The following is a 20,688-nucleotide window of genomic DNA, read 5'->3' on the forward strand; positions in this document are numbered from 1 at the left end:
TGGAATGCTAAACAGATACAGATAGTTGTATTGAGTTGCACTCCTAATATACACTCACTGGTCACTTTAACAAGAACACCTGCATACCTGCACATTTATGCAGTTATCCAATCAGCCAATCATATGGCAGCAGAGCAATGCAAAAAATCATGCAGATACAGGTCAAGAGCTTCAGTTATTGTTTACATCAAACATCAGAATTGGGAAAAAGTGTGATCTCTGTGCCTTTAACTGTGGCATGATTGCTGGTACCAGAAGGACTGGTTTGAGTATTTCAGAAACTACTGATCTCCTGGGATTTTCACACACAACAGTCTCTAGAGTTTACACAGAATGGTGCAAAAAACACTGAGTGAGCGACAGGTCTGTGGGTGAAAACACCTTGTTGATAAGAGGGATCAGAGGAGAATGACCAGACTGGTTTGAGCTGACAGGAAGTCTATAGTAACTCAAATAAGCACTCATTACCACCATGGTGAGCAGAAAAGCATCTCAGAACACACCACACATCAATCCTTTAGGTGGATGGGCTACAACAGATCATATCAGGTTCTACTCCTGTCAGCCAAGAACAAGAATCTGAGGCTATCATGGACATAGACTCTCCAAAAATGGACAGTTGAAGACTGGAAAAAGACCAGGTAATTTTTTTTTAATCTTCAACTGTCCAGTTTGGGTGAGTCTGTACGATGTACTGTGACGATGTACGATGTACAAGCCTGGCCAACTTCCACCCAACTGCTTTGACTTGAATTAACATTTTAGCCTGAACACTTTCCTCTACTGACTCACTAACACTACTGCTTTACATTTTAACAAAATGTAAAATGTTCTTTTGTGTGTGTGTGTGTGTGTGTGTGCAGTTCAAAGCTTGCTTTGAAACTTCATGTTCAAGGCCTAATGCGAAAAAAAAAGATTCAAGTGTAGCTTGGTATACATAAGCCTTTACAAATTAACAATTTATGGACTTATTTAAGCGAAAACTTAATATCAGTTGATTAAAAAAAAGATATCCAGCACAGGCCTGTGCTCCAACACATCTACTAAATGTGGTATTTAACAGGCGAGTTAAATCCGAAGGAAAATTAAAAAACATTGAGGAACAACTTATAAAAAAATAACAATATAATATAAATTAAATAATAAATGGGTTAATCTGTGCTTATAGTTGGATTTTACAATACTAGGAGTGCTCTCTAAATAATTGGCTTACCAGTGAAGCTCGCCGTAGCCTCCGACTCAAGGGTTTATCGAAGGGAGGACTGTTCATAGCAAATTTTTCCAAGTAGCCCTCCGGCAAATGGATATCCACCAGCAGTGATAGACGCTTATTAATGTCCTACAGAGGAAGAAAGAACATGAGAGTGACTGGGTAAGAGGAGTCAAGTTATATACACATTTAAAATCAATAAATCTTATGGGGAAATAAGACATGGGGATGGAAAAAACATCACTAAGTATTAATTTCATGGCAGAAAGCACAAAATGCTTATCCTGCACTGCATAAATACACGAATGCACATGTGATATAATGTACCAATGAGCTCAAATGATGTACATATACAGTGCAAATTCAATACACTGTGGTTTTAAATTCTCCCCAGTTCACCATCTCCTGCTAATTTTTTTACTATTATTATTGTTGGTGGATTCCCACCTAATCTGTATAACTAAACAACTTCCAAGCACAATTTACAGAGGACACAGTTATACATTGTGTTACATGTATTAAAAATAATAAATATTTTTCCAGGGAAAATTTTTCCATTTTGATAATTTTCTTTTTTTTTTTGGCTCACATCAGTAACGTGTTTCACAGAAACCCAAAGGGAAGAGGAGACAAAATGACACCGCTAATGGATAGCAATTTTAAATGAAACAGCTCATCAGCAAAAAAGGCAACACGGGCATTAAACTCCACTGTTAACGCCCTAAGTATAATATGAATACAGATGCATCTCCATTTATATTGCTTTCTGTTCATACACATTTTCACTGATCTTTATCAGGCTTAACAGTACAGCTTCAGAATAAACATTAGAACTAATAACATTTACAATTTATGGTTGTATCAGTGTGTGTGTGTGTGCGCATGTGTGCGAGAGAGAGAGAAAGAGCTTATATTATGGATAGTTACGTAGATGGTACGTCTGCTCTTCCAGATGATTGTGTATTACCTCATTGCAGATATGCCGTGAGTGATTGTTACGCATTCGCACTCGGACAGGACTCTGCACCTGATCAGATGAAGTCCCTGACGCCTGATCACTCTCTCCATCGGACCCCATTTTCACATTTTCATGCACTATGCCTTCAAATACACACACACACACACACACACACACACAAAATCACAATGACCGTAAATCACTAAATCTTAGAGCACCTAAAATCTTAATGGAAGCGGTTTGTAACAAAGTATTCTGATGCTTGTGAGGACTCATGGATTGCCTTTTAGAAACTTCATAGAGACCAGCTAATCCCATTTCTGGGACAGAACATTTAAACAGAAGACTGCAACAAAGAAACTAGTGAGATCCAGTGGTTGGATATATTGCAAATCACAGTTTGTCTGACTGATTATATAGAAATTAGAATAGAAAAGAGAAAAAAATAGAAATAGAGAATTAAAATAGAAATAGAGATTCTTGTAAGTCAAGAAACACTAATCTGGACTAAGTCTTAATGATACTAATAAAACCCATAACTTCCAAAGCTTAATGTCCAAGTAAAGAACTGCACTTAGAGACAATATTTATAGGAGTCCTACTGCTGCTTCTTTGTCTTCTTTGACTCACCTTTTTAATATGTGCGTCATTTGTAAAGTCTAATTCATACTTCATCAGAAGTCCTTCTGACAGCAGACTAATACATCTTTAAGGAAGTCCTGCATGTTCACTGTGCTTCAAAACACTAGAAGAACCCTTGCTGTCCATCAGATAAGGGGGTGTAGTAGTACATAGCAAGGAGTAATGGGCAAAAGGGAATTTGTTGTTCTAATAAAGAAACATTGTGAGGCTCCCGAGTGGCACAACAGAAAAGCGGTCCCCTTATCATTAGGAGATCATGAGTTTGAATCCTGATGATGCCACATACCTCCGTCAAACCATAAGTGCTCTCTTGGTGGGAGGAATGACATTACTGTATCCCCAGTCAATCCAGGGACTGTGGGTGTCAGACCACGTATGCAGAGTGAGTTATGTCACCCAGTGACGCATCAAGAGTAACAGCTCGAAAACATGCAGTAGCTGGTTTCACGTGTCTTGGACGAAGCACATCAGGCTTCACCCTCCCGATTGCTAGAGAGAGCTAGCTAGTGGGTAAGAACTGACAAATGAGCAAATTGGGAGAAAATGAGGTAAAAATGAAAAACAAACATAGCATGAAATAAACTGCGTACATAAAATATTACAACCTTTTGAATATTACAGGTAATACAAAATATTACAAGGCTTTTGAATTTTACTCGTTTCAAGCAGAACACTTGCATGACTTTGCCCCATCTTAAAGATTTAACATTTACGGCATTTAGCTGACGCCCTTATCCAGAGCGACTTACGTTTATCTTATTCATACAACTGAGCAGTTGAAGGGTAAGGGCCTTGCTCAAGGGCCCAGCAGTGGCAGCTTGGCAGTGCAGTGATTTCAACTCAATCTTCTGATCAGTAGTCCAATGTCTTAACCACTGAGCCACCACTTCCCATTTATTTCCCAAGATAAACATGATTCAACAAAAAAATTAACTCTTTACAAGCCTAATTCATATTCAACTGCATTCAAACATTAAATCTGAATGCAATTTTAAAGGAATTTGACATCCCTACAGTCTGATCATGATGTTCTGCAGAATCATACAAAATATAATCAAAGAAACAGAAAAGAAAATCATGTACAAGATGAATGTTGATTCTAAGGAGATTAACTTATAGACATGCACAAGACAGGAAAAGGCTACAAAATAATATCCAAGTGTTTGGAGATCCCAGTGAGCACTGTTGGATCAATTGTGAGGACCCCAGTGCTTCCTAGACAAGGCCGTGCCTCAAAACTCAGCCTCAGAGCAAGAAGGTGACTAGAGGGGAAGCCACAGAGAGGCCAAAAATTACGTCGAAGGAGCTGCAGAGTTCAGTGGCTGAGTCTGGAGTGAAGGTGCACCAATCAGAGAGAGCAAGAGCTCTGCATACAACTGGCCTGTATGGGAGGGTGGCTAGAAAGATGCCATTACTGAAGTAAAAAACAACATTAAAAAGCATCAAAAAATCACCCAGTTAAAAGTGAGATAAAGTTTTGTGGTCAACTGAAACAAAAGTGGAGCTTTTTGGCGAAAAATTCAAAATGCTATGTGTGGTGCAAACCTAACACTGCTCATTCCTCAACAAACACCATCCCAAAAGAGAAGTGGGCGTGGCAGCATCATGTCATGGGGATGCTTTTCCTCAGCAGGGACTAGGCACCTTGTTGAAACTGAAAGACGGATGGATGGTGCAAAACACAAGGAGATACTGCAAGACTGCTTCAGTCTGCTAAAAAAAATAAAGCTTGGGAGAAACTTCACCATTCAACAGGACAATGATCCCATGCACAAAGCCAGAGGAACACAGGAGTGGCTGAACAACTAAAGATGAATGTTCTACAGTGGCCAGGTCAAAGTCCCGATCTCAACCACTCAAGAATCTATGGCACCGTTTGGATGAAAATCACTCAGTCAGCGTGCAAAGCTGGTAGGAACTTACCCCAACAGACTTAAAGCTGTTATTGCAACAAAAGGTAGTTCTACCAAGTACCAGTCTGAAGGGGTAGAATAATTATATAAGCAGGATTTTTCAGTGATAAATAATGAATTTTGACTTTAAGAGCATATTGGTTTGAATAAAAATTCCAGCTGGAACAAAGTGTCAACTGTAATCCAGAGGATTCTGATGACTTTTAAGGGGGTTGAATACTTTTGCAAAGCATTGTATGTCAAATCAAAATCGCCACAAATTAATCAAGATATTTTTTTAAACATGGGCTAAAACTAACTACATCAACATTGACATCTGACTGCAAAATATGCATTGTGCAAACTGTACAAACAAAATCCTTTTGAAAGAAAAAATGCATTTATTAAACAATATGTTGTCTTTATACTAAGGAGGCTCTTTACATGCCTTCCTTTATATGTAATTACACATCATTCCTCTTGAAAAAGCCTGGACAGCACTACTGCCATTTGGTGTTTGTCTATCACCTATAGACTGACATTTGCAAGTAGAAGAACATAAGCAAAAAAAACAAGAAACCACAGAGATATACAGAAAAGTCAGAGATGCATGCAAAGGAGAAATATAAAGACTAGCCATGTGCTGATAACTGGTTATGTGATCACACTGAAATATTCAACATGGATGATATTCTTATTGTGAAACACTTCACAATATCACTGAGGTGATTTTGCTTATTAGCATATTTGTACTTGACCTCTTTAATCAGCCAGCATTCTGCAAACATTCTGCCTTTGCAGAATAAATGTCATTTCAAAAAGAAATTAAGACACATAAAAATAAAAAAGATTTAGAACGATAAAGTTTAGCTTTCACTGTGAGGTTATAATAACGTGATACCGAAAATGATCAGAAAAAATTTAATTGTATTATAATTATTATTAAAATCAGCACATGCCCAAAAGTGGAAGGAAAAGATAGATAGAGAGGGAAAGATAGAGAATCACCAAGAGACCCAGTCCAGTGAAGAGAAAGGTAGGGTCGGTCCAGGCCGTCTCTACGCATCACGCCGCGCCTCAAATCCCCTGTGTAGTGGTGCAAGAACGAAGGGGCACTTTGGGATGCGGGAGGGGGCACAGGGCAAACCATGGACTCTAAGAAAAGATGAAAGAGAGAGAGAGAGGGAGAGAGAGAGAAATGAAATAGAAAGACGAGCAGCTGTAGGAGAGTTGGGTACTGAGTTACCTAGAGGTCAAAGCAGGAGCCATGCAAGGGAAAAAGTCTGACACAGAGTAGAACTAAAATATAAAGTTACATAAATGTAAGCAGTTGTAGGACAGTTTGACATAAAGTTCTTGTCAAAACAGGCACAGTTACAGGTCAAATATATTCACGTACAAGAGATTTATCTATTCAAAAGTGACAGATGTGGCAGAATACAATCCAAGCATTAACTCTTAGCAAAATGAGGTTCTTCAGTTGTATAAGTTCTACCTGGAACCCTTTCTGATTGTCCACAGAGGGCCAAAGCAAGATTTTTAAGATTCTCTTAATAATCTTCATGCGGTCCATTTCAGCTCACTTCATTCAGAGGCCTGCAAGGACAATCATGCTTCAGTCATATGCTACAGCTTCAGCATATTAGGCTTTTTTTTTTTTAAACTAACTTCAGTATAAAATGATGAATATAAGTACCATAACATAAATATATATATAAAATAGTCAAGTGCCACATCAGACTTCTGGTTACATGGTTTACCTCTAGGACTAATGCCATCCAGATCCAGGGGGTCTGACTTTTTTTTTTTTTTTAATCACATAACTGTAGTGGAAATTACCATTAACTAGTATCATTGTTGTTATCGTCATTATTTAGTTATCATAGTTGTCTAATTTCCTGGTGACTTTATATGAAGGAAGTGTTGTTGGAAGTGTTGTTACTGATACATAGTGTATCAAATCTACGGCTCTACTGGCTCAAATAAATTAATATGACGGTACATACACTCACCATCCACTTTATTACAAACACTTGTACACCTGTAGATACTGGGCAAGAGTTTCAGTTAATGTTCACATCAAACGTCAGAATGAAGAAAAAGTGTGATTTTTGTGACTTTGATAATGATATGGTTGTTGATACCAGGTGGGCTGGTTTGAGTATTTCAGAAACTGCTGATCTCCTGGGATTTTCACACACAACAGTCTCTAGAGTTTACACAGAATGGTGTGAAAAACAAAAAATATTGTTTGAGCGATAGTTCTGTGGGAGGAAAAGCATTGTTGATAAGAGAGGTCAGAGGAAAATGCCAAATTGGTTTGAGCTGCCGGGAAGGATATAATAACTCTTTACAACTGTCGAAGCTTGAGGTGGATGGGCTACAACAGCAGATCACATCAGACTCCACTCCTGTCAGCCAAGAACAGGAATCTGAGGCTATCATGGGCACAGGCTCACCCCAACTGGACAGCTGAAGACTGGAAAAAGACCAGGTGATTTGTCTTCTAATTTTCTAAGTTTCTGAAGTACCCAAACCAGCCCATCTGATACTAATATCCATACCACGGGTAAAGTCACAGAGCTCACATTTTCCTCCATTCTCATGTTTGATGTGAACATTAATTGAAGCTCTTGACCTGCCACATGATTGGCTGATTAGATAACTGCATGAAATGTGCAAATGTACAAGTGTTCCTAATAAAGTGGGCAGTGGGTGTATATTTACCCTATTGTTCTCAAAAATTAAATCTGTGCTGTGATCATGAGGTGGTCTTCTGTCATTATTTCCTCTGGAAGGGCTCCCTGGATGAAAAACACTTGAGATTCCGAAACGCTATGGGAACGCCTTCAGCGTGACCGCGCTCTGAATCACATGTGTAATCAGTCCAATGGATGGGCGACACGTCACGGGCGGGGTGACGTAGCGACCCAGAAGCATAAAAGCCCGAGCGGCAAATGCCGCGCTAGCTTTCTGTCATTCAGCAAGCGCTCTATGTCATGTTGTTTTTCCATTGTTTGTCTATTTTGTGTTGTCTGAAAAAGGCATGCCTAAGGCCAGGGACAAATCTGAACATAAGGGCGAGAGGGGAGCAGAGCACGCAGAGTTGGCTCTCGAGGGAGCCGGCTGCTCGCATTGCAAGCGTTTGCCGGAGAATAAATGGCTGCGCGCGCTTCGCTCCCGGAAGGCTCTCTTTGAGGAGGGAGCCTTCACCCGCGTGCCTTGCGGTGCCGGCCCCGCTTCTGCCGAGGCAGAGCAGCGGTTGCACTCGTGGGGCTCGCAGATGGATCTGGCAGAGGGAATGGAGACAAACGAGTCCCTTTCTCCTTCCTCACCCTCCAGATCCACTGTCCGCTCTCTGGGTTTGGAAGCCCGCTCTGCGGTTTCTCCCCCCTGGGGAGCGGGCCTGGCGCTCCGCCTGTGTTCCTCCAAGGAGGTTGACGTTTTGCCGCGGTCTACTCAATATGAGGAGCTGCTGGAGGTGGTTTCACGGGCCGTTGCTAAACTTAGCATTGACTGGCCCGCTGAAACGCGGGTTGAACCGCAGGGGTCTAAGCTAGATGAGCGCATCCTGCACAATAAACCGCCACCTCCACGCCAGAGCCTGCCTTTTGTCAGGCTGGTGCGTGTCTGCACACCATGGCGGTGTTACAGGTTTACCAGGCCGACCTGCTCAAAGAGCTGGGTGAGCACGGGGAGATCTTTCTCTCCGCGCCACCAAGGAGACCGCCCGTGCTATCGGCCGGTCTATGGCAGTCCTGGTGGCGGCGGAGAGACACCTCTGGCTGACCCTGTCCGACATGAAAGAGAAGGACAGGGTCGTTCTTATGGACGCCCCACTGGCGCCCTCTGGTCTGTTCGGCGACGCTGTTAGCTCCGTCGTCAACAGGTACCAGCAGGCGGCGGCGTTCCAGCGGTTTCTCCCTCGCCACTCTCTGGCTCGTGGGGCTGCTGGGCGGGGGCAGCCCCCTTCATGTACTGCCTCCTCTCACAGGGAGGCACGGAAACAGAGTGTTGCCTCCCGTGCTCCCCCGCGGCGGGACCGAGAGTCTCGGTGGCGCTCTGGGCCTGGTCCCTGTGACATGAAGACGGATCTGAGGAGCGTTCTTTTGTCGAGGAGGGCCGCGGCTAAGAAGCCCTGATGCCTTGGGCCCAGGGCTTCCTAGGGCGGGCCCCTCTGGGGCGGGATGGTGTACATCTCATTATACGGTGCCCGTCTCGCCTCAGTGCCCTCGGGAGGTCGATCTGCCAACCCTGCCACCTATGGTGCGGGTCTGGGAGGCCCGTGGCCTGAGCAGGCTCTGGTAATGGAACAGGAGGTACACACTCTCCTGAGGAAGGAGGCCATCGAGGTGGTCCCTCCTCGCGACAGAGAGTCCGGGCTCTACAGCCGGTACTTCATTGTTCCCAAGAAGGGTGGAGGGCTGCGTCCCATTTTGGACTTGCGGCAGTTGAACCTCTCAGTCTCACGACTGAAGTTCAGGATGCTGACGGTCACACAGGTCATGTCTCAGATCAGCTCCAAAGACTGGTTTGTCACGATCGACCTAAGAGATGCATATTTCCATATCTCCATCCTTCCTCAACACAGGAAGTTCCTGAGGTTCGCTTTTGGGGGCGAAGCTTACCAATATCGGGTTCTTCCGTTCGGCCTAGCACTCTCACCCCGCACCTTCATGAAGTGTGTGGATGCTGCTCTGGCTCCTATGTGACTCCGGGGCATCCGCATACTGAATTATATCGACGACTGGTTGGTATTAGCTCGATCGGAGCAGATGGCGGTTCGGCGTTGAGATGTCGTTCTCGCCCATATGAAAGAGCTGGGGTTAAGATTAAACGCCGAGAAAAGTGTGTTTTCTCCAGTACAGAGAATCACTTATCTGGGTGCTGTGTGGGATTCGACCACGATGCAGGCACGCCTGTCTCCTGCTCAGATCGAGTCGATCCTCACAGCAGTCGCGAGAGTGAGAGAAGGCCGGTCACTCAATGTGAAGCAGTTTCAGAGACTGCTGGGTCTGATGGCAGCTGCGTCCAACGTAATACCTTTTGGCCTGCTGTACATGAGACCCCTACAGTGGTGGCTCAAGACCAGGGGGTTCTCCCTGAGGGGGAACCTGCTCCGCATGATCAAGGTCACGCGGTGGTGTCTACGTGCCTTAGACATGTGGAGGGAACCTGGGTTCTTGTCTCAGGGCCCGGTGCTGGGAGCTCCTTGTCACTGCGTAACGCTAGCGACAAATGCATCTCTCACCGGATGGGGAGCGGTCATGAGTGGCCGCTCTGCCCGTGGTCTGTGGAGCAGCCGCCATCTCACTTGGCACATCAACTGCCTGGAGATGCTGGCCGTGTTTCTAGCACTGAAACACTTTCTCCCAGACCTAAGAGGTCGCCACGTGTTGGTGCGCACCGACAACACGGCAGTGGTCTCTTATATCAACCACCAGGGAGGTCTGCGCTCGCGCCCCCTTTACAGGCTGGCGCTCCAGATCCTTGTGTGGTCCCAGGGGAAACTCCTCTTGCTGAGAGCAGTTTATATCCCTGGCCATCTCAATATGGGAGCAGACGCCCTGTCGAGGCAGGGGCCGATGCCCGGGGAATGGAGGCTCCACCCCGAGGTGGTGGAGCAGATATGGCGTATGTTTGGCCGAGCTCAGGTGGATCTGTTTGCGACTCAGGAGACATTGCACTGTCCCCTCTGGTTCTTTCTGACTCATCCAGCTCCCCTAGGACTGGATGCTATGGTACAGACGTGGCCGAGGCTGCGTCTGTATGCCTTTCCCTGGAGAGAGTGCGCCGGGACGGGGTCCGCTTGCTGCTAGTAGCCCCGTTCTGGCCGGGCCGAGTATGGTTCTCGGACCTGATTTCCCTTCTCAACGGCTCTCCATGGAAGATTCCCGTCAGGAGGGACCTCCTCTCACAGGCGGGGGGCGACATCCATCACCCCCGCCCGGAGTTGTGGAAGCTGTGGGTGTGGCCTCTGAGGGGGCACAACTCAGAGCTTCCGGTCTCTCAGCCGAGGTTGTTGAGACCATCCTCCAGTCAAGAGCTCCCTTAACGAGGAAACTGTACGCCCTGAAGTGGAAACTTTTCACTTCCTGGTGCGGAGACCGCCGGCTCGACTCTGTTCAGGTTTGGGCCCCTTACTTCAAGTGAAGGGAAATCTTAAAGCTACAGCATTCAAAGGCATTCTAGACAATTGTGTGCTTCAAATGTTTGCAGATATACTGTATGTGCTTATCTGTCTAAGGGTCAGTCTAGTGTCAGTTTGAAGAGGGCTCTGAAAGCTGGAATTGTCAGTGTACTTTGGGGGCAATAGAGGCAGCCCCCATAGGGACCCCACAAGGTTCTTGCATCCAACTGGAAGGGGCACACATGGCTTTTTGCACCCTCATCCAACCACCTTACCACCCTACAAGAGCAACAGTGTCCTTTGGCTAAGCTGAACCATGCAAATTTCCTTAAATGCAGGCAGTGAAAAAGACTGCTTAATTTATCATTGTGAGAAATTAATGTAAGAATCTATCCCTGCTCTCTGGGTCTTGCCATTGCACTCTGACTAGGCTGAATCTTATGACTTCCACAATTAAGAGAGTTATGATTGTTTAATTTCTCATAGTGCAACATTAATACACAGGTCTCATTCAATTGGAAGAACTACTCGTAGCCCAAACCCAGAGGCATTGTGCATTCTCATCCTGCTGCCTACAGCTTTGCAAGGGCACAACTCAGACAGGCAGAGTTCATACTTACCTGGGAGGAGCTTTAGCATGAAGATGGTCCATTCAGTGCAACACTCTGCTATTGTACTGTGGCTGTACTGAACATTGTGAGTCCCCCCAGCTGCAAAAGCTCAATTTCTCATAGTGGTCACTGAGGTGCAGAGACGGACATGGGGTGGTGGTGGGGGCCTTGAACCATTGTTGGGGCCCTATACATACATGAATCTACAACTGCTCTAACCAGAGAAAAATATATGCTGCTATAGCACAAAACAGCAGCTACTATAATTTCATGATAACATGGTATTAAGAGACCGTGATCTAACAGCAGCTAATAGCAACTACTCAGCCACTCTCATGCATTAATTTTACCTGATTAATATTATTCTATTTCATTATCAGTATCAATTTTGAATAATTATAATTATATAAAAATCTGTTACATGTTCGTTACAAATACACTATATCGCAGAAGGTTGCCCCCTTTGCTGTTATAATAACCTCCATTCTCCTGGGAAGGCTTTCCAAATTATTTTGGAGTGTGGCTGTGGGGATTTTTTCTGCTTTGGCAGTAGTAGGTTAGAGTGGTTTGCATTTCATAGCTCCTATACAGCAATGTCTTTGTTTCAGGGATATCAATACTCAGTGTATTCAGAGAAAACTTCCTACTAACTTTAAATCAGTTGAATTCCCTTTTGAACCACATTTTAGAGTAGCCTTATAGTAGTTTGGCATGCCATTTGTGCGCTATTGAGCGGACATACCCAAATATAAAACTAAATTTACCACAGTAAGAGACCCAATGCTTCCACCTTGAATCAAAACTCTATGCATCCACACAATACACTAAAATGGATTGTTAACAGGCAGCAATGCATCCCATTAAAGAAAAGCCACAATAAAGCTAGTCCAAATGGAATTCCTAAAATAAAATACAAGGTATGTCCTTGACTTGACTTGTTCAACTATTCTATATTCTGTTATCCGACATGACTAGTTGATATCAAAAGCCCAAATGACTGCACGTGTTCCATCCTACTGTCAAAACGTAAACCAATAAACACAAGCCTAATATGAACAACATAAACATTAAAGTGCCTGTTTCTTGAGCCAGTGGCAATATCACTTTGAAAATAGTCTGAACACTGGACTGAAAACCTAAATATTTATTTATCACTTTTGATTCATTTAGAGGCCCCTTTCATCTGGGCCCTGAGCTACATCCCAGGTTAACCCATGCATAAGTCTGGCCCTGCTGAGATGCCAATATGTTCAAGCATGTTTGACATTCTCAGCAATGAATTGTATAGTGTGACCATATAGTGGGACTAGTAGCAAAAACAGTGCTGTGAACAGCCAAGGAAAGTCTGAGAGGAGGTCAAATTCATCTGCTGTCTTGCGCAGCAGATCCCTGAACCCAGATCATTGTGTTTGTGTGTGAGGACGAGGGCAAAATCAATAATAATAATAATAATAATAATAATAATAATAATAATGTGTCTCTAAGAAATTATTTGGCATGTCATTCCCAAATAGTTGTTAGCAACAGCAAAAATAAAAACAAATACAACATTACTTTTTTTTACTTTAGCTACTTTTTTAGCTATTGTATCTCCAGCTTTCTTAAGAATCACAAAGTCACATGATAAGACAGTTCTTATCATGTAACTCTTATCATGAGAAAGCAAGATTTTGGGATCAGAAGTGCTTCGGTACGAATCTCTCCAGGTGAAAGATTGTGTAGTGTGTGAGCTTTGCCTGCAATCACTTGTGTAGTGTGCATACTACACCAAACAACTGGTCACCCTTCCAACTGAATGCAAGACCCTTGTGGGGTCCCCATGTGGATTCCCTTTACTGCTTAGAGAGTATATACTGACATGACCAGTAGTTGCTGCTATCCCTTAGTCAGAAACCAGGACCTGCCAGGGTTCTCTTAACCCCAAAATGAGCATGTCTGAGCTTTTGCATAACGGATTCCCTCATGCTGGCTTCTACTGACTACTGTGGTCTCAGGCTGCCACGCTCTAAGGAGGTATAATATTACACATACGTGTGCACTTAGGGAACTACTAAGCACAAGTTTCTGCTGAAGGAAAGATGATTAGATTTAGGTATTGTGACGGCGGGTCGACAGCCCGCGCATGGAAACCATCTAATGCTCCTTGCACGACTGACAGCGCAGGGCTGAAAAGACAGCACCCTTTCAGCACCACATTTGTTTTTGATAGCCGGAGTGCGCGTGGCTGTGGGACGGAGCGACTAAGCGCTGCATGGCTGGCCGACAATGAGTGGCAAGGCTCCTTTTCACCCTCCGGGAGAAGACGAGGAGCTATAGAAGGAGCTTGCAGCCACTCTACCAACAGGAAGGTAAGTGGAGAAACATTCTTCACTAATGGCTGTCTCCCTGTCGTTCACAGATATAAGAGAGGACAACACTCCGCTGCTGCTTTAAAAGTGCCCTGCTGCCGAGAAAAGCCTGCTGCTTCCCCTCCATTTCGTTGCCTTGCCACTGCTGCATGCCTGCCGTGCAGCGCCCGAGACTTCACTGCCTGCACTCAGCCTCACTCCCCACACTTTGCCCTTTCACCATTCCTCACTCTGTGAACTAAAAAAAGAAAATAAATAGCACATCCCCTGCATTGACTGCCTCTGTGTGTGTGTGTTCAACTTTTCTTTGAACCCGCAACGTCACACTGGTGGAGGATGTGGGCATGAACACCACGCTGACGGTCATGGAGTCTATGCTACAGCAATTCCTTCAGGCCACCCTGCAGCAGCAGGCTGTCACCCAGGAGCTAGCGAGAGGGCTTCAGATGACCACCCAAGAGCCTCTGGAATTACAACGGCGAGACAGCACCTCAACTCCCCGACCCCTGCTGAGAGGCCCAGCGCCTCCTTAATAAACTGTCACCAAAGGATAATGTCGAAGCTTACCTGCTGACGTTCAAACCGGTCGCCCAACGTGAATAGTGGCCCCAGGAGGCCTGGGCCCGCACCCTCGTGCCCTTCATCACTGGGGAGGCCCGGCTGGCATATAACGCTTTGTCACCAGAGGAGGCGAAACAGAATGACACGGTGAAGCACAAGATTTTGCTTCACTGTGGGCTCTTCCCCGCCAGCGCTGTGGCAGAGCTCCACTGCTGGAGCTACAATCCCAAGGCCACCTCACGCAGCCAGAGCCTACCTACCCCGCGACCAGAAATGTCTCCACCGGGAGAGGGGAGACATAGCCTGAGTCGCTCTGCCGCCAGGACACCACAGGACGTGTCCATGCCGACTGAGCTGGGCCCCTCCACACCGCTGAGATGGGTGAGCAAACCCTGGCTGGTGGGCTGCGCTCTCCACACCGGAACACTGCCCAGCCTGCCCACCATCCCTGTCAAAGTTAATGGGTGCCCTATCTCAGCCCTCCTGGACTCTGGCAGCACAGTGACCCTGGCGCGGCCCTCCCTCATCCCAACCCCGAAGACTAAGGGCTTCCTCACCGTTGCCTGCGTGCACGCGGACGTTCGGGAGGCTCCCATGGCCCAAGTTAATCTGCCACATCAGGAAAAGGAATGGCCCCTGCTGATGGGCCTCGTCCCTGAACTCCCTGTTCCCCTGCTCCTGGGACGTGATTGGCCAGGGTTCACCAAGGCCGGAGAAAAGAAAAGCTTCCCCAGGGGAAGAGAACCAGGACCAAGCGGCCGAGGGCCCGGCTGGCCTGTATAGCCCAGAGCAAGGGAGATGCCGGGGCGACCTCTGCAGGTGAGTCCTCCATCCATGCTAACCCTGTGTCGTCTGTGTTTTCACAGGTCACCCGCGAGGGAAATTTCAGCTGGGAGCAGAAGGAGGATGAGAGACTAAAGAACTGTTGGGGCAAGGTGCGTGTCGTCGAGGGAGTCCACGAGAACCCTGAACAGCAGCTCCCTACGGCCTACTTCCTGGTGCAGGGAGGCCTTCTGTACTTCAGGACAGAGAGAAGAGGTCAGCCTTGCGAGCTGCTTGTCGTGCCCCACACCAGGACAAAAGCCCTAATGCACCTGGCCCATACACACCTGCTGGGGGGCATCTGGGGGCCTGCAACACATTGGAAAAATTAAAGAATCGATTCTTATGGTCGGGGATGGAGGCAGAAGTTTGGGCTTTCTGCCAGCAGTGCCCCCAGTGCCAACGGACCACTCCCTACAATTCTGCTCACGCGCCGCTCATCCCTCTCCCTATTATCGGCATCCCCTTCGAGTGGATTGGCATGGACCTTGTAGGGCCACTGCTCAAATCTGCCCGGGGCCACAAGTACATCCTCATGATCGTGGACTATGCCACTCGTTACCCCGAGGCAGTACCACTCCGAAAGGCCACTTCCTGGAACATTACCCATGAGCTCTTAGTCCTCTTCAGTGTTGTGTCTTCCTTTGCATGCCTTTCTCCAGATCCCTCCGAGTGTACCAAGGAGAAGAAGCCAGGAACTGTCTGAGCTGGTGGACCAGTTTGCAGACATCTTCTCCTCCACCCCTGGCTTTACGCATCTTGTCCACCACAACATCAAGACCCCACCGGGAGTCGAGGTCAGACAGCGGCCCTATCCAGCCCCAAGGACCACCAGAGGGCGATCGAGGAGGTCAGCCAGATGCTCCAAGAAGGAATCATCGAGGAGTCCACCAGTCTCTGGTCCAGTCCCATTTTCGTGGTACCCAAGCCCGATGGGAGCATCCGGCTGTGTAATGACTACCGGAAGTTAAACCAGGTCTGCGAGCTTGACGGTTACCCCATCCCTAGGGTTGACGAGTTAGTGGAGCAACTGGGAAGGGCCCAGTTCATTTCCATTGGCAGGTAGCCCTGAGTCCAGATGCCAAGCCTAAGACAGTATTTTCCAACTTCTCCACGATTGCCTCTCCCCTCTCAGATTTAACTAAGAAGGGCTAGAGTATGAGGACGGCACTCACCAGTTCTCCAGTGCTTCGGAACCCCGACTTCAGCCTCCCCTTCCTGGTCCAGACTGATGCCTCCGAGACAGGACGTCCTGTCTCAGGTCTTCAATGGGGAGGAGCACCCGGTCCTATATGTGAGCTGAAAACTGACCCCTGCCAAGAAGTACGCCGCAGTGGAGAGGGAGGCCCTGGCCATCAAATGGGTGGTGGAGGAGTTGAAATATTACCTCGCTGTCCTCGCAGCACCAGGCGGGGGCTCAGCATGGCAACGCGGATGGGCTCTCTCTGCGATATTCATTCTGGGTGTACTGTCACGGCGGGCCGACAGTCCGCGCATGGAAACCATCTAACACTCCTCGCAGAACTCAAAGCGCCCTTTCAGCACCACATTTGTTTTGGACAGCCGGAGTGCACATGGCTGTGGGGCGGAGCTACTAAATGCCTGACTCTCTCTGTGTGTGTGTTCAGCCTTTCCTTGGTCCCCCAACATCACAGTATAGATTTGTCATATTGCAGTTTATCCAGAATACACAAGGATAAACAGTATCAAAGGTGAGTGAAATTCGTATATTGCAGAACTCTAGCAACAAAGCTTGTCACTTAAATAAGAATAAAGTAGAGATAAGTGGAAATAAAATAATAATAAAAAGGGACACTGTGTACTTTATAATATATAAAATAAATGAATAATAACTATATATTGAACTATACATGTATGATATATCAATACTGGAACAGTCCCCTCTGAAAATATTGGAACAGCAAGGCCAATTATTTTGTTTTTGCTATACAATGAAGACATTTGGGTTTGAGATCAAAAGATGAATATAAGACAATAGATCAGAATTTCAGCACAAACTATTCGAAATAGGATCAATGAGCACATTTACAGAGGGAGAGTAATGCATTTCATGCTCCCAGCTGTCTGTGTGCTTGTACTTCTATGCTGTTGTGACTCTCACTAAATCCAAATGAGCTGTGTCTGGAATGCACTTTGCATGTTAGAGGAGATCAACATACGCATTTGAGTATGAAGAAAACTTTCCAAAACTTTTGTAAATCTGATAGAAAATTTTATTTCATCTTACACCAATAATTACAAACAACTTTACTAAATGATTGATAATTGAGGCCATTGATGGCATCATGAAGTCAGAACTCCTAACAGAGGTGTTGTGGATGCAAACTTGCCGAAATGCAGAAAGCGACAGGAGTGGAGTTTGAGGATCCAAAGCATACCAGCCGTCTTTCGAAAAAATACTTTCCAAAACCCTGACCTAAACCCTATAAGTCATCTATGGGATGCAGTGGAGAAGAAACGAGCAGATGCTTTACTGTCCAGGAACTGAAGGTTTTTTCAGTGGAAACTTGGAGGAAACTTTTATAGTTTGTGAGTCCATGACCAGAAGTAGACAACGAGTTCTGTGAAACAAAGGAATGGCAAACTAAATACAAAAACACTGTAACTGTGACCTTTAAAGAAGCCACAGTTGAGGCTACTGTCCAAATACTGTTTTGTCTAACTAAATATTAATTTAATTTATAAAAAATAAAATATAATTTAATAGATATAACAATATATCTATTATTGTTTATATATTTAAACATAAACTATTTTTGGGAAATGTCTTGCTTGAAAAGTGTGCTTGTGGCATCTTTCTTAAAAATAAATGCCACTTTGTTTGTCATGTTTTCTAACACAGTAAAATTCATACATTTGTAAGTGTGGCTTAAGTGTCCAAATAATTTTAGGGCCACTGTATATATATATATATATATATATATAATTTTTTTAAACTTTATTAAATTATAGTACATTTTCCTGAGACTGCAGCTCTTCTTCTTTCTCTCATTTGCATTTCAGTCTATAAGAAAATTTCATATTTCATTTTACAAAATGTACAGGGACTGTACAAAATTTATCAATTTATCATTTATCAAAATTATACCAAAGTTGTGTGGAAGTGTTTGCATAAGCCAAAACAATGGAAGTTATGACTCACTCCCAAAAAAATTTATTATTATTATTGTTATTATTATTATTATTATTATTAGGGGCCAAGCCCCAAAGGTGCATAGGCACCCTACTGTTGTTCTATGTTTTCTTCTTCTTCTTCTTCTTCTGGCTAGAGTGTCTATGAGAGCCCATAGAACCATCTAGTAAAAAGTTGTGAAATTTGGCACACTGATTTGGGAGGGTCTAAGGGACATTCTGACCAAATTTTAGCCAAGTGCTGCCAACGCTCTAGCAGCACCATCGGGTCAAATTTGGGACTAACCGTGTGTTCAAAATTTAAAAGCTAGGCACACCTGGATTCCCTGGGTTCGAGACGAGTTCAATTCCGCCATTTCAGGTTAGCCCGTAATTGGCCAACAAATCTAATGGCAAAGCCACCAAACAGGAAGTGAGGCTGTATCTCAGCAATGACTTTGTGCACTCACACAAAAATTGATAGGCATCTTCAGGACCATGACCTGAGGCTATGCAACAAATTCCATCACCACCTACTGGTCAAAAGTAACAATAAGATGCTAAAAAATGCTTACATCTAACTGCCATTTTGCGCACTCACACAAAACTTGATGGGCATCTTCAGGACTATAACCTGAGGCTGCACAACAAATTTCATCACCACCTACTGGTCAAAAGTAAAAATAAGATGCTAAAAAATGCTTACATCTAACTGCCATTTTTGCTACTCCTCCTCCAAATTTTGCCCAATCTTCACGAAATTTGGGTCATATCATCGTGAGACCTGTCTAAACAATGCTGCAGCAATGCCACCCTGCTGCCCATTTGTTCATCAAGACCTTTCCTCCTACAGTCAGAGAATTCCACCACTGTCCGTGGTCAAAACATACACATCATGAGTGAAACTACAAATCATTCTTGAATCCCTTTGCCTAAAGTTATGGCTCTGCTTTCCTGTGATTGCTTAGGCAACAACTGTAGAGTGTCTGTGAATGTGTGGCTCACTGAGCCTGGGTGCTTGGCCCCAGAAAATGCTGCTTGCAGCATTTATTATTATTATTATTATTATTATTAATAATAATAATAATAATAAAATGAAATTAATAATAATAATAATACTAAATGAGCCCTAAATCTTCCTTCAGCTGAGACACTTGTTTATATCAGCTCATCTCAGCATTTCTTTTGTCATAATTGAATTATTTGTTTTATTTGTCTTAATTTACTGGTTTGTGTTGGCTCACTTTCTTTATTCTTTAATTAATGCCAATAATATAATATGACTGATTTTCAAAAAAAATGTTCTTGATGGTTTTCTTAGTCCCTGACCTACAGTAGTGAACTAGCATGAAGATGTGTTTTTGATAGACACACCAAAGCACTTCTGTAAGTCTCTATGGAGACTCTGCTAAGAGCATCTGCTAAATTCTCTAAATGCAATAAAAATAAGCAATTTAAAATTGACAGTATATATAAAAGTGCAGTAATCCATGCAACTTATTTGTATTAATATTAAGATTTGAAGTCGATTACGTAGAGATTTATATTAGTTAGTCTTCTTATGCGTACATTTCCACACTCTGAAACATGAGAAGGATGCAAACGTTTTTCCGAATGTACTGGATTTTCTAGAATACCAAATTTCTTGTTTAAACACTCATACAAATGATTTAGGATTAATTACATTCATATCCAGCTTCATAAATAAAGGCCAATGTGAGGTGCATATGCTCACTGGGATGCTAAGCAGAGCTGTAATGTGGGCACTTGCCAAAGCCTAACCCTAGGCAGACATGCCCAAAAAACAGGCAAGGTTATCGATTCCAGGCGTGCAAGTTTGGGTAGAGCATGAACACAGCCTACCCACTATGCAACTGAGACTCTCACATTTGAGGAAATCATAAGACCATTATTGAGTACTAACACTAATTGGATTTCCTGTTATGGTAAGTGTTTAAATTATAAAAATCTCTTATGTGGCCTTTAAACCTATTGAATGGTCTGAGTTGTGTACCAGTCTCCTGGATCTTCAAGACTATTAAGTGCTTTTGAATGTAAGGTCAAATCTTCGATTTGAGACACAGCACATGACAGCAATCATGAAGATGGTGGAAAGTTTTAAAGAGAAATAGAGCTTCAGTCAGTCTGTTGAATGTTGCTGTGCATGAAATCTCTAAACATTCTGCAGTTTGATTTGGAAACCAGACAAACAGGAAAGTTTTGGATCTGATGTGCCATCTTGAGAGATCCTGCAATAAATATTCAACCTACACTTTTTCGAATGGGAATAATCTAATGCAGGTATTTAAGTCAATTACTACTAATATGTGTCCCATTTTACCGATGTCCTACTTCATGCTATGAGTATTTTGCTGCCCGAGT

General features: G+C 44.3%; 2 pseudogenes; one reads left to right on the top strand and one right to left on the bottom strand.

Moving 5' to 3' along the window:
• The window catches only part of LOC113533566 (cyclin-dependent kinase 17-like), a 38,775-nt pseudogene extending 32,908 nt beyond the window's left edge, over positions 1 to 5,867 (bottom strand).
• A 3,022-nt stretch (positions 5,868 to 8,889) lies between these two features.
• On the top strand, positions 8,890 to 10,682 carry LOC128318700 (uncharacterized; annotated as a pseudogene).
• Positions 10,683 to 20,688: the final 10,006 nt, after the last annotated feature.

Source organism: Pangasianodon hypophthalmus, chromosome 8 (genome assembly GCF_027358585.1).
Source record: "Pangasianodon hypophthalmus isolate fPanHyp1 chromosome 8, fPanHyp1.pri, whole genome shotgun sequence".
Classification (NCBI taxonomy): domain Eukaryota; kingdom Metazoa; phylum Chordata; class Actinopteri; order Siluriformes; family Pangasiidae; genus Pangasianodon; species Pangasianodon hypophthalmus.